The 13611-nt window shown below is 38.5% G+C and overlaps 1 pseudogene; it reads left to right on the top strand.

The window, feature by feature from the left end:
* Positions 1-10500: 10500 nt before the first annotated feature.
* LOC148648862 (uncharacterized) lies at positions 10501-11858 on the top strand (annotated as a pseudogene).
* The last annotated feature ends 1753 nt before the right edge of the window (positions 11859-13611 follow it).

Below are 13611 nucleotides of genomic sequence, written 5' to 3'. Positions count from 1 at the left end.
TGTGTCAGTGAATACCATTTTGTGTTGTGTGATATTTGCACTGTGATTGATTAGTTGTTATTATTTGGTGTTATTGTTTTTAATTATGTTGAAACTATTTGTGTCCAGATGTCAGTATTGGTATTGTCATGTCGTCCCAGGGAGTATTATATCAAAGGACTGCTATTTTCTTTTGCATTTTTTTCCAACTGTTTACAGAGAATGAAGAAAACTAACCAGGAAGGAGGCTGAAGAGTGATGTCACCCAAGCTAACACAGTGCAGCGGAGGATGTCATAGCAGCTCATATAAAATAAGAACCAACCATGGATGATAACCCACAACTACAGGGAAAATCCACTACTGGTGACTGAGACAGATACCACAGGACTGAAGATGAAAGATAAAAGAAAGCTTCCTAAAAGCATAAATTGCTAGAGGCCCTTGGACAAAAATCTACACATGCTACACCTGTGTGTATTACCCAGAAAACGTAATGAGTTTTTACAATTTCTGGACATTTTTTCCTGACTCTCCTGATAGTAATAATAACAATTCAGGAAGGAGAGATACAGTATGCAAATCTCAGATTTGAACTTGCCAACCAGAACCCTGTGTAGTGTTTCATAGCCGTTCAGGGACGCCAAATATGTAACGTTGCCATAGCCAAAATGTAATGTAGTGGCTCTCTGAAGGCACCAGTTCTGTAGGGTTTGGGCATTTACTGAGACAATTATTAATTGTAGCAGTAAATCACAAAGTTGATTCTTTTGATGGCTTTAGAATCCAACCATGCGACATAACTCAAACAACGCACACACACAGGTACTAATACACGAGGATACATTTATTAATACATAGAATATGCATGTAAACCTAACAGATCTTATCGAGAGGGTTATCAGAATACAAAAGGTATATATTCAATCAGTTACGAAGTGTTACACATATCAAGAGGACATACGTTCAGTATATCATTCATTTAGACCGTTTCGTAAATGAACTTGGTTATAACTTCTACATTAGATACTCGAAACAAGTACATAACTCTTAGGAATTAAATTGATATCAACTGGTTGGGATAACAATTGAATTCTCGAGCTGTAATGCATTGAAGTTGAATACTCATCCAATTTCTGTGGATTCAGATCTCCTGTGGGCACAAAAAAACAGTTGCAGGCTGTTGCTCTCCAATCCGCGCTCTCTGGCTCGGTGCCAGGCTGTGCTGTGCGGCTTGCGACGGTGCGCTGCAGATGCTGCTGACCGGCTAGTTAGTGTTGGCTTTAACTAGCAAAGTTTGTGCACAGGAGAAAAGATGACTGTGGGTCCCAGCAAGTCAGGAAGAGGACCGGTTCGTTCCTGATGAGGAGCTAGTTCTGAATAGTGATTCAGCTGTCCACAGTTCCGACCTGTTCACGAGGCCTGCTGCTGGTTACTCTCTGGCAACCTCCACTCTAGACTCTTAGAACAAAGGAAAGTTCTGGCACTCGGACACACTGGCCGTTCCGTGGTTGTCCGGGCTGAGTCTCAGGATGGTCAGGAGGCGCTCTGCGAGAATGTCCTGCCCTTGGGAGCCTTCTGCTCTTGGGCTGTCCTGCCCTGGAATTCTCCTTTGAATTCCCTTTAGAATTGTCCACAGAATCCTCTCCAGAATCTTACTGAATCTCCCCTTCTGAATCTCCCAGGCTCTCTGTGTTGCCTGTTTTTACCTGGAGGAACTTCAGCTCATTGATTGGCTGAAAGTTCCATGGGCATCAGAGTCCCACGTGGGTTACTCGGCCCTACCAGTCCCTGATTGGTTGATCAAGGTGAGATATGAGTCACTTACTCCTGACACTTAGTAATGCAGTCCAGATGTCCAACTGGCACTCCCTAGACAGATAGGCGCCAATGGATGACCATTGATCATGATAGCCAGGCTTAGCTAAGTGCATCCCCCTTTGGGAGCTGTCTTTTATCAAAGGAATCCTAAATCAGCCTGCATGGTTTCTCTGTGGCTGCACCACAGAGATGAACAGAGAAATGAGGCCTACACCTGGAAGACAAGCCTTTGGAATGTCTTTGTCTGAGGTTAATAAATAGGACGAGCCAAGAACCACAATTTGGAATTTTGGAACATTTGGAAGGTTGAAGTTAGGCCTGTCAGGAAAGAAATTTGGCCTGAGAGGACTGTACATCAAGACCCAAGGAAGCCAACACATAAAGGAGAAGAAATAGCAAATAGCTCAACTGGACCAGGGAAGCAAAGTCAGATACTCTGCTCCACCTTTTCCAGCCAGCAGCCCATTTACTTTCCGCAGGAACTGCAAATCAGCTCCCAAATAGGATCACAGCACTTCTAGCCTTGATAAATCCTCAAGGAACAGGTGATGTCTACTTCCCTGCTGTCCAGAACATAACCAACAGTAATACTTTTCTTGTTTGCACACTTGTGTTGTGCTTGTGTTCACTGCTTGATAGGAATAGTGTAAAATATTTATCTTGATAAGAATGTAATGTAATTTTATGTCTTTTGCCTCGAATTAGAATTTGAACACTTAGCTGTAACTATATCTTAGCAAATTGCACTTTTATAATTCTCTATTTTCTAATTAATTAACCATTTCCATAATCCTTTTGTTTATCTTATTTCTATTCCTAATAATTGATTTTAATTCATGCAGATCAACCTCATGGCTATCCTGAATTTGGGTTGTTAAGCATTGTGCTAATTATTTAACATGGTTTTGATTTCCAAATACACTAGATATTGCCTCTGGATATTGCTACCTAATATCCAGAGGCTACACCATTAAGAACCGCAACATCAAAAGCCATTGTCAGAGAATTAGTCTCCTTCTTTGCCATGGTAGGCTTACCTAAGGACATATTGACAAACCAGGGTAAGCAATTTATGTCCAAGTAACGAAGGAGAAGTATAAACTCCTCAGGATCCACCAAAAGAGAACATCAGTGTACCATCCCCAGACCAATGGACTAGTGGAGAGATTCAATAAGGCCTGTAGTTTTGTGTATATGCTGACATAATATTTAGTTGTAACAGTAAATTGTGTGACGGTTACAGCTGAATAATGCTATATTCAGGCTTATCAATGAAAAGTCCCTCTGTATTGCTCCAATGATCCAAGTGGAAAGACAGTGTTAAGTAGATGGTTGCAAGGTCCTGCTGCAGGCTAGACCTTGGGCAGAATTCTGACTTAAAAAAAAAAGTCCCAAAGTTTAGGCAACGAGTGTGGCATTTGTACTGTATGTTCTCTCTGTGTTTGTGTGTGTTTGCCAGGTGCTCCAGATTCCTTTAACAGTCCAAAAACATACTGATAGGTTAATCGGTGTCTGGGAACAATTTATCTGAGTGTGAGTGTGTGTGTTTATGTCTGTGTGTGCCCTGCAATGGCCTGGTGTCTCATTCAGGATGAATCCCATATTCTGCTTGTTGCTGGTGTAGATAGACTCGACTCGTTAATCAGGCAAGCGTCCGCGGTGAGGTACCGGCGGTTCACGAGGCTTGCTGCTTGGCTAACCACGGGCGGATCCTTTGGTTACGAATGGGCGATCTCTGGTCTCAACTCTTAGAACAAAGTGAAGTCCTGGCACTCAGACACACTGGCCGTCACCTTATTGTCCGAGATGAGTCTGAGAATGTCCTGGAGGAGCCCTCTTCTGGGCCCTGTGCTGCCTGTTTTATCTGGAGGAACAACGGTCATTCGTTGGTTGAAAGTTTCTCAGGCATTCGAGACCCACGTGGGGTTACCCTGCCCTACCAGTTCCTGATTGGCTGATCGAGGTGGAGGATGAGTAACAATGCTCTCTGACATTAGGGTTTTAAACAACCTGCGATGAGACTCTACCTTGGAATCTCCCAGACAGTAAGGTGCCAGAGATGACCATTTATTAAGGTAGCTGGAGAATCTCAGCCTTGGAGTTGTTCCTTATCAGGAAACTCTATCAGATAGAAAAACACCTTAAATCTGAACCAAATGGAATGGCCTCTCTGTGTCTAGCACCACTAAGATGACGGAGAGAGAGACTGGCAAGGGAGCAGCAAACTTAATTCCTGAATAATTAATAAGCCTTTTTGCAACAGGAGCAACCCGCTGGACATGACTATGACTATTTTGCTTCTGTTTTAAATTAATAAAGTAAAGTTAAGTAATGTTGGTGTGCTGCCTAATAATCCTCAGAAGAACTAAATCAAAAGAACTTGGAAATTGATGTAAAAGGTCCTTCACCTATATTGAGAGTGGTGTAGTCAGATTTTCATTAAGTATATTTGAAGCTTTAATGGGGTGATAAATTATATTTTTATGGAACATCAGTTACAGCATTTGAGCTCTTTCCAATTTAACATCTCTGACTCCTTTTCATTTTGGTCAGTGGCCCCCCCTTTTACCCCTCTTTTCATCACAAAATCTAGCTCTATGCAGATACCTGTAGAATGCCACCAAATCTATCCAAGAAGTCATTTAGCTCATCAGGTCATATTCAATATGGTTATCTGATTATTCTATAAATTGGAAGAAATCCACAATTTTACACTTTTCTGGGAATGGCTGTAATGCTACATCTCAGAATGACCCTGTCCCCCTTTCCCCCCTCACAGTAGATACCTTGGTGTGAATATCTCCACCAACTTCCCAGACATGTTTCAACTTGTCAATTCACTCTACTATTGGAAATAATCAAGGATGACTTAAATTATTAGATGAGTTTACCAATTTCCATTATGGGACACATTACAACAACATAAATGACAATACTGACTAATTTTATTTAACTGTTTTCCATAATCCCAGTCCAATCCACTTTGACATTAGACACCGTAATAACATAAATATATTGGAAAAACAAGAAACAGGAGAAAATTATCAACCTTACAAAAAGATAAATATCACAAAGGCCTAGATGCCCCAAACTTCACTATTACCCAGGAAATCAACTCCAATACTTAACTACAATAAATATGGATCCATGCTTATCACCACCATGATCCATGGATAACAACAGAACAACCAGAGTGCTGGGAAATGCCCATCAAGTATCACTCAGTAAGGCTATAAAACACTATAATTGCATTAAACATATGGTTACAGCTCTGACACCTAAGTGGAAAATCACCAAACCTCAGTATGACGCATAGCTTATAAAGTATACACCAATATGGTTTTACCTAGAATTCTTAATAAACAAAGTGCTGTTCTTCTTCACTGCTTGAAAGCAAAAAGGTTTCACACATACACACTATTTGCAAATAACAGATCCAGTTTTCAAGAACTGTCCAAGAAAAACAAAACAATACCTGTGATATTTTCAATTTAAAAATGCAATCGAAGCAAAAATCGATATAATGAACAAAACCCTTCATCCACCCCCTCTCACGAAACATATTAATAAAATAGTAAATTCGGAAAGTCTTCTCTCTTAACTCGATAAATGTATCTACTGCTGATTTAACTCTGATTTATCTCCCTTACAACCACTTTATGGTAAATCCATCCTTGAAAGCAGCATCAATCTGCATTAGCCTAGAGAATCTCCACTGTTAAATCTTTCCCAGATGGTATCTATGTCAATCACTCTCCAACAATACTGTGGTTTCTTGCTTTTAGTATGTTTTTTCCTCATATATATAGCAGAGAATCCAATTAAGTTGGATTAAGTTTGGCACCTCCCTTTGTGTGTTAAATGCAAATAAACTTTGAGTGAATTGTGGCTTGTGCAACTTTTGTCTTCCTGAATGGTTCTTTTATACTGTGTGAGAAAGTTTTAGGGGGAAATTAAAACTTAACTCTTCAGTATACAGTACCTTTCTATTTTTAATACTTTTTCAGTTTAAATTTGAAAGACAGGTCAGAGACACAATATGGAATGAGTAAAACTTTCTTTTTATTACTACAGGCTATGAAAAACAATTAACATTTAGCAGCTTGTTGCCTCATCGGAGAGAGCGGAAAAAGACCCATATGCGTAGCGGCGAGACGGGAAAAAGGCCCGGGCTCATAGTGCAAAGAGTTCAGGAATGCCGTATAGAAACCTATGCCCTCAGGGAGCGGACGTGGGGCGCCCTGGTGCTAGGCGGGTCTCAGGACATCCGAACGTCAATGCTGAGCGAGGACAGAGTGCACGACCCGGAAAAATATAGCCCAAGGGAAAGAGAGGGACAGGAAGGACAGCAGACCGGAAACTAGGGACAGGACAGAGAAGGAGCGCCCTCTGGCTGCAGAGGGCGTGACAGTATTCTGATCCCCCTCCCGAGGGATAATAAATTATATTGTGCCTTAATGAAAATTTCAGCAACGAGTAAATGTTGATCATAAAAATATGTTTCACATATTATATTGTAGTGGCTGTAGAACCATACAGTATTATACTATATACACAGTATATTTATACGGTATACGATCACACTACAAGTCTACACTACTGTTTCAGTATACTGTATCTGTGGATATCGCCACTACTTTATGTGATTTGCATGTGTGGCATGTCAGAAGATGACAAAAGCACTGCTTAAAAAATCCTGACTGGGAGAAAAAAAGTCCTGTGTATTAATTTTTTCTGCATTGTAGTATATAGCCTAACAATGTGATTTAACAGTATGTAATACAAACTATTCCACGAATAAATAAAAATGTGTATTGAGTTTATTGTAACCCCAAAACCACATCACATAACACACATGTATAATCACAATATTGGGTGATAAACAGCAGAACCGCAATTATATTTTCCATTGTATTAACAGTTACAACAGATACAAATCTTGACACAAATCTGAAACCTTTGAAAAACAGGAGCTATTAACCCTACTTCACACCTGCATGTCGAGATCACAGTGTGCCCAGCGGGTGTTTTGTTTGGATTATACTATAAATGGATCCCTGAGGCATACCATCCAAGATTTTGAATTTATAAAAAAATCAAATCTTGTTTGAATGAGAGAAATGATACTTTTTGAGAGGTCGTGTACTGCTTGCAAAGTATCTTTTGTATATTTTGACAAACTTTAAAGAGCTAATTTTGCTTGAAGAATTTAAAATCTGTCTGCCTGACTGTACTTCAGCTTATTTAATTGAGCTGTTCGGACACCTGCGGAGATATCGGATCTTAATTTAAGGTCTACCTTTTTTTCTGGTTTTGTTATGCGAATTGTTTTAATCCTTGTTAAACTCTGAGATCCTGAATGATTTGACTTTCTATATGTCCCATTTAGCTGAAACAGAAAAATAAGACGTTCTGTAGTTAACCTTTTTGGAATTCTATTTTAGTAATAATAATAAAACCACTAACATCAACACAGATGCTGCTGCTGTTCATAGCCTGAAATTAATACCCTGATCTACGCACGAGCCACCGCGCCGTACCGCGGTATGTGACAGGGGCACTCGTGGTGCATTGGTCGGTAGTGAAAAGATTTAATCATTTAATCTCTTTACTGTGCACATTTTAATCCGCTTAGTATTGAATATTTATATGGAATTTTACAACTAAAGGGAAATTTTAGTAACTGAACATAAAAAGAAGAGAAGCATAATGCATCTGAAGGTCATAAACAATATTAATTTAGGAACATAAACATATTATGTAAACTGTATATTGCTGGTATTGGTAGTTTACAGAAAAAAACACACACCAGTATTCCATTTCTCCCTAAACATTTTAAGCATTAAAGTCTTACATGTGGTTATTTCAGAAACGTTTTTACGTGCTCCTTCTAACCATATTACTGTAGGTTTTTATACTTTGTGAAAAGTGATCGTTTTAACCTTTTCTACGAATATGCTCATTATCGGAGTAAACAAAAGCATACTTTTAGAATTTGGTTAATAGGGAATATAATATGGAATCGCGTATCTAAAGAAATTAATAATGATATAATTATATTCAGGTAGCACATACAGTAGTATAAAACTTTACAGCAATCGCTATGATTTTTGTTTTAACAAATAAACATTTCTTTGAATAACTGAAATAGCAAATATTATGGACACTACAGTATATTCACATTTTTTATATTTCTAAATATCACAACATGTTGTGATACCGACTTGTTTAATGTCTATGATACTGTAATACATTTTAAAATAATTAAAAGTCAAACAGTATCAACTTTAATTCTTATCTCTATTAATATAACTATCAAGTGGTATTAAATAAATACAGCATTTTAGTATAAATTACACTTTTCTAAAATGTATTTAAAAAATAAAAACGATTACAATCTAATCTTTCCACATTTGACCCAAGAGTAAGTACAATATGCTCCTGCTTTGTTTAGCGATGGTATGAAAAATAAATCTAAATGGTTAGAAAGCGATGCTGAAAGTTTATTAAGATACTTAGAAGACAAAGATAACGATTTAAGTTGCATTGTCAGATTGTGAATCAATAAAGACATTTAATTTAATTAATTAAATTGCAATTTAAATCAAAATGGGGGTAATGGGGACTCTCTTATTATTTCTCTCTTCTCTCTCTTATAATCAAAACTTGTTCAATATTGGTTCTTTTGGTTTAACGGAGGGCTTTTCAGATAGTTGGGCATAGATTGCCAGGCGAAAGGATTAGTAAATATCTATTATTAAAGCAAGTCAGTTTTTTGCGACATATAAAAGACATATTGTGGCATTATTATATAGGATGGACACAGTGACTCAGACACTCGTTGAATGAAAAATGGCACTTTATTTTTTGGTACAGCTGGTACAGCACCCGCCCCCACTTTCCAGTGAAAGACAGGTTCCTTTCGCCCAAGACAATCAGGAGACATTAGAAACTTGCCACACCAGGACTGTTACAGTGACACATTAGCAAGTTAAAGCAATTCTATTGAAAAGCCGGGCGTGATAATTGTTTTCTTCCTTCATTTGCTGATCTGTAAGGCCGTTGGGTGTAGTGAATGGGAATTCTGTCTTGCATTGTCAGATTGTGAAAAATAAAAGTATTTTATGAAACACACGTTTGCGATTTTAATCAAGATGGAGGAAAGGGAGTCTCTCTATGACACTCTCCCTTATAAAATTAACATGAAACAAAACAAAAACTAAAAATAAGATACTATCTACAGACATATTATACACAAACCACAAAGACATATCATAAAACATTTACATATATTGTTAAATTATTACTTTAAATATATACTTTAAATTACGGTAAATATATTACTTTGTTTTATATACAGTAGCTGATATGATTTGGATGCTGTTGTTTTGTGCTACCTGCTATAACCCAGAAGCTATACTGATTCTCCTCGATGCAGTGCAGTTAAAAAAATATTTCTGATGCAGTTCCTAAATCAATATCTTTTGGGAAATACATTTTTCCTGCATCAAAGTTTAACCCGTTCAGTTTAACCTGGAGGTCATCTTGTACCCCTGTATAACCCCTGTATAATACATATTGCAAACTTCAACTCCTGCTCAGACTGTATACAGTAAAAAACGATACATTTATGAACCATATGTGATACATAAAATAACTGCAACATGCAAGAAAATCTGTACCAGGATGAAATAAAAGAATAACAAACATCATTGATATAAAACAAATCAGATGTTATGGAATGATGACCTACTGTACACACACACGCAATGTTCTTATGCTACAATCAGCACACATCTACAATGAAAGAAAATATCACTTTCTGAAACAATTAGGCTGACAAAACAGTTCTGAATCTGTTAAACCACTATAGTGATTGAAAGGTTGAAAAGTTTGAGTCGTGTTTGCCATTAAATTGGCATTCTGAATATTGAAACTGAGTACTAAGTAGCTACTGCATTCATCTGGTAGTTATTATCACGAAAGTACTTTTGTTAAATTAAGATCACAACCAAACAGTACGTCAAAATGCCCCCATTTTAACTGCATCTACAGTATTTAAAGTCCATCAGAAATACACCTACAGTATAAACCACTATAATTCACAGATGCTCTGTGAATCTGTTTTTTTTCTACTGAATCTTCCATTTTGTTTGGGCATAAATCCCAGTTCTTAGAACTGCATTAGAAACAGGAATAGTTTAGGGTTCTTTAAGTTGAATATTTCCAGTTAATTAAAAATAATATAATCTGTATACATCTTACTTTATATCTAATGTCTAATTATACGTGAGAAATACCTCAGAATATTAAATCTAAATGATATAACAACTTCTAATACTACAGGTAACTTTAAAGGTAAACAACTCACACATGTCTGTGAGGAGGCTAGTGCCATGCTGGTAACAGTGTTTTAAAGCTGTAACTTCACCAGTAGTGGTCAATGTTGGACATCTTGTTCATCATTGAACATCCGCAGGTATCTCAATTTTGCCTCCTCCCCAAAATCCACAAACTGGACACCCCTGGATGCCCCATCGTATCAGCATGCAACTGTCCGATTACTTACATCTCTGCCTTTCTCGACAGCCTCATGAAACTGCTGGTTGAAAGTCTTCCCTCAAACATCAAGGACGCCAACCACGCGCTCCAAATTTTTAATGATTTGCAATTTCAGAGCCCAGAATGCTACATTTTTACCATGGACATCACATCTCTTTATACCGTCATTCCCCATAATGACGGCCTTACAGCCCTCAAGCACACGCTGGACAAATGCACAGTGCTCGATCCACCCACCCACACCCTGGTACGCCTTGCAGAATTGGTACTCACACTGAATGCATTCTCATTCAATAACCTTTTTTACCAACAGGTGAGTGGAGTTGCCATGGGCACCATAATGGGACCCCGGTATGCCAATTATTTTGTCTGCTGGGTAGAAGATCGTTACTTCGCTTCCTACACTGGCTATGTTCCTGACCTCTACAAGCGATATATTGATGACTGCGTCTGTGCCGCCACATGCTCCCACGACCAGTTTGAGTGCTTTCTGCATCATTTCACCAACTTCCACCCGTCCCTCAAATATACGGTCAACATATCTTCCACTACTCTTCCGTTTCTAGACATTAACTTCTCCATCAACTTCCCCTGACTCTCCACTTCTGTTTATTACAAACCCACGGATTCACACAGCTATCTTCTGTATAGCTTATTTAACCCCAAACACACTAAAAACTCTCTCCCTTTTTCACAGTTCCTTCGGCTATGAAGATTATGCAGCGACGACATCGACTTCCAGAACCAAGCCCTCAAAATGTACTCCTTTTTCATCAACAGAGGATACCCCAGCAGTTTTATTGACTGGGCCCTTGCCTGAGCCAAAAACACCCCTCAGACCATCAACTCAATCAGGAACTCCCGCCTTAACAACCGCATTCCTTTGGTGCTTCCCTACCACCCTAACACACTTCCTATCCCCAGGACTATTAATGACAACTTTTCCATCCTACAGGATGATCCCTCCATTGGGGCCCTCTTTTCTGACCGCCCCATCATCTTATATTGCTGACCACCTAATCTGCGCAACATTCTTGTTCACAGCTCCCTTGACCGCCCTCAGCAACCATCTACACCAGGCACTTTCCCTTGCAACAGAGCTCGTTGTATCACCTGCAAGTACACATCTAACACCACACTCATTCAAGGCCTGTCAGGACAATTCCGGTTCACCCAGATGGCATCTTGTACCTCCAGCAACCTTATTTACTGTATCTCTTGCAGTAAATGCCCAGCCATCTACATTGGAGAAACAGGAAGGAGACTCGGAGACCGCTTCAGAGAACATGTTAGGGCTGTGAAGATTAAAGATCTCTCCAAGCCCTTTGTTTCTCATTTCACCTCTGACGGCCATGACCACTCTAATCTCTCCGTCTGTGTTCTCAAATACAGTTTTCCAAACTTATACATCAGAAAGACTACAGAAACTGAAAAATTATCCTGCAGCTAGGATCACACCTTCCCTCTTCTCTTAACGACAGACTACTTTTCTTCTAAATTTTCCCCATTCATTGTAGGTTTCATTTCACACCTCTCTACACCTATTCTAACTTCACACCTCTTGATTGGCCTCTCTTTTTGTCCCCTGCTTCCGCCTCTCGCTCCTCCTCTCTCCCAGCCTTTGTTCTCCTGCTACATTACCTTTGCTTACTGCCTTGTCTTTTTCACACCTGAAGAAGGCTGAACAGCCGATATGTTGTGTTTTCTTTCTTTTTTTCGGCATGGAATAAACCTATTACTTGTTCCTTTGCAGCCTACGCACCCTGACGTAGCTACCCACCTGTATTTATTTAATACCGCATGATAGTTATATTTATAGAGATAAGAATTCAAGTTGATATTATTTAGACTTTTAATTATTTAAACTCTATTACAGCATCGTACACATTAAACAAGTCGGTATATTTTATAAAAGCAAGATTGCTCAGTTGGACAGTATAAAGCAAGTATGATTTTAATGTTTGTAATCACTATTCTTGCAAGTACAAACATAAACTGGAATGCTACAGAACCCTAAACAGACAATACACACTTTTAGTTTAGCAGGATTTGCGTGATAAGCACATCAACTGGGGATGACATTACCCACGTCTATTATCACTGTACAAGACTATTTCAGCCTGCGTAGTCTGGAAAGGAACAAGTAATAGGTTTATTCCATCTGAAAAGAGAAGAGAGAAAACGCAAGGTTTCGGCTGTGAAGCCTTCTTCAGGTGTGAGGGTCTTCAGCTCAAAATGAAACGCTAAAATGTAATGTAGGCTCTGAACGGTTAAACTTTGATTTGGGCTTGCTTGACGTCACTGCCTTTCATCTGCAATCCTGCTTGAATCCTGCTAAACTAAAAATTAGACACAAGAAGAGTATTATTGGACAATATTGTGAGGCTCTGGTGAAATTTCTCGGTGAACTGAAGAGTCTCCTAGACACGGAAGATATTACTGTATTAATGATGTAGCGTTTTCGGCTCACGTGGATTTGCGCTCTACACCCTGCGGTACCGCTGTGTACATACAGTACGAACATGTTGTGATATTTAGAAATATAAAAAATGACAATATACTGTAGTGTCCAAATATGTGCTATTTTAGTTTTTCAAAGAAATTAATTATGAATTAATTTAATTAATAGTAAGAAATTACTATTAATGTTGCTCAGAAATGTATTGGTAGTGAATTCTTCAAAAAATTAATAAGGTTCATATTTCCTAAATGTCTTGATTGTTACAGAAGAAAGTGAAATGTGACAATCTGTCACAGTTATTATCATCAGAAAAAAAAGTTTATTTGTGGCTGTTGCAGTTGCACCCTTTTCAATGGCTGGATTGTTAAACTTTCCAAATTGCTTTTTCCATATGTCCGGTGGTGATGGGGCCATTTCCTTGACATCTCATACTTCTCAGTATGCTTAAGTGATTGTGAATGTCAAGTAAATATACTGGGATATATAAAATTAATTAAAGCGTTAAAGTAAACATCATAATATTTGCAATTGACAATATCTTTGTATTTAGAATTGGTTAAATTTGCCATTGCACTTCAAAGGTGCATCACAAAGAAAATAAAAAGAAAATAAAAATGGTTGTAAAGGGCTCCAAAGCTTTCTCAGTCAAGAACCGAGAGTTCAAGTAGATAGCTGCATCAGCATGCATCGGCTGCAAAGGAACAAGTGGGGCTTTATTCCATGCTGAAAAGGGAAGAAAATGTTTAGACTTTAGAGCCTCCTTCAGGTGTGAAGAATTGAGAGTGCCAA

Source organism: Lepisosteus platostomus, chromosome 14, assembly GCF_059453375.1.
Source record: "Lepisosteus platostomus isolate fLepPlt1 chromosome 14, fLepPlt1.hap1, whole genome shotgun sequence".
NCBI classification, from domain to species: Eukaryota; Metazoa; Chordata; class Actinopteri; order Semionotiformes; family Lepisosteidae; genus Lepisosteus; species Lepisosteus platostomus.
This window is presented reverse-complemented; position numbering and strand designations above follow the sequence as displayed.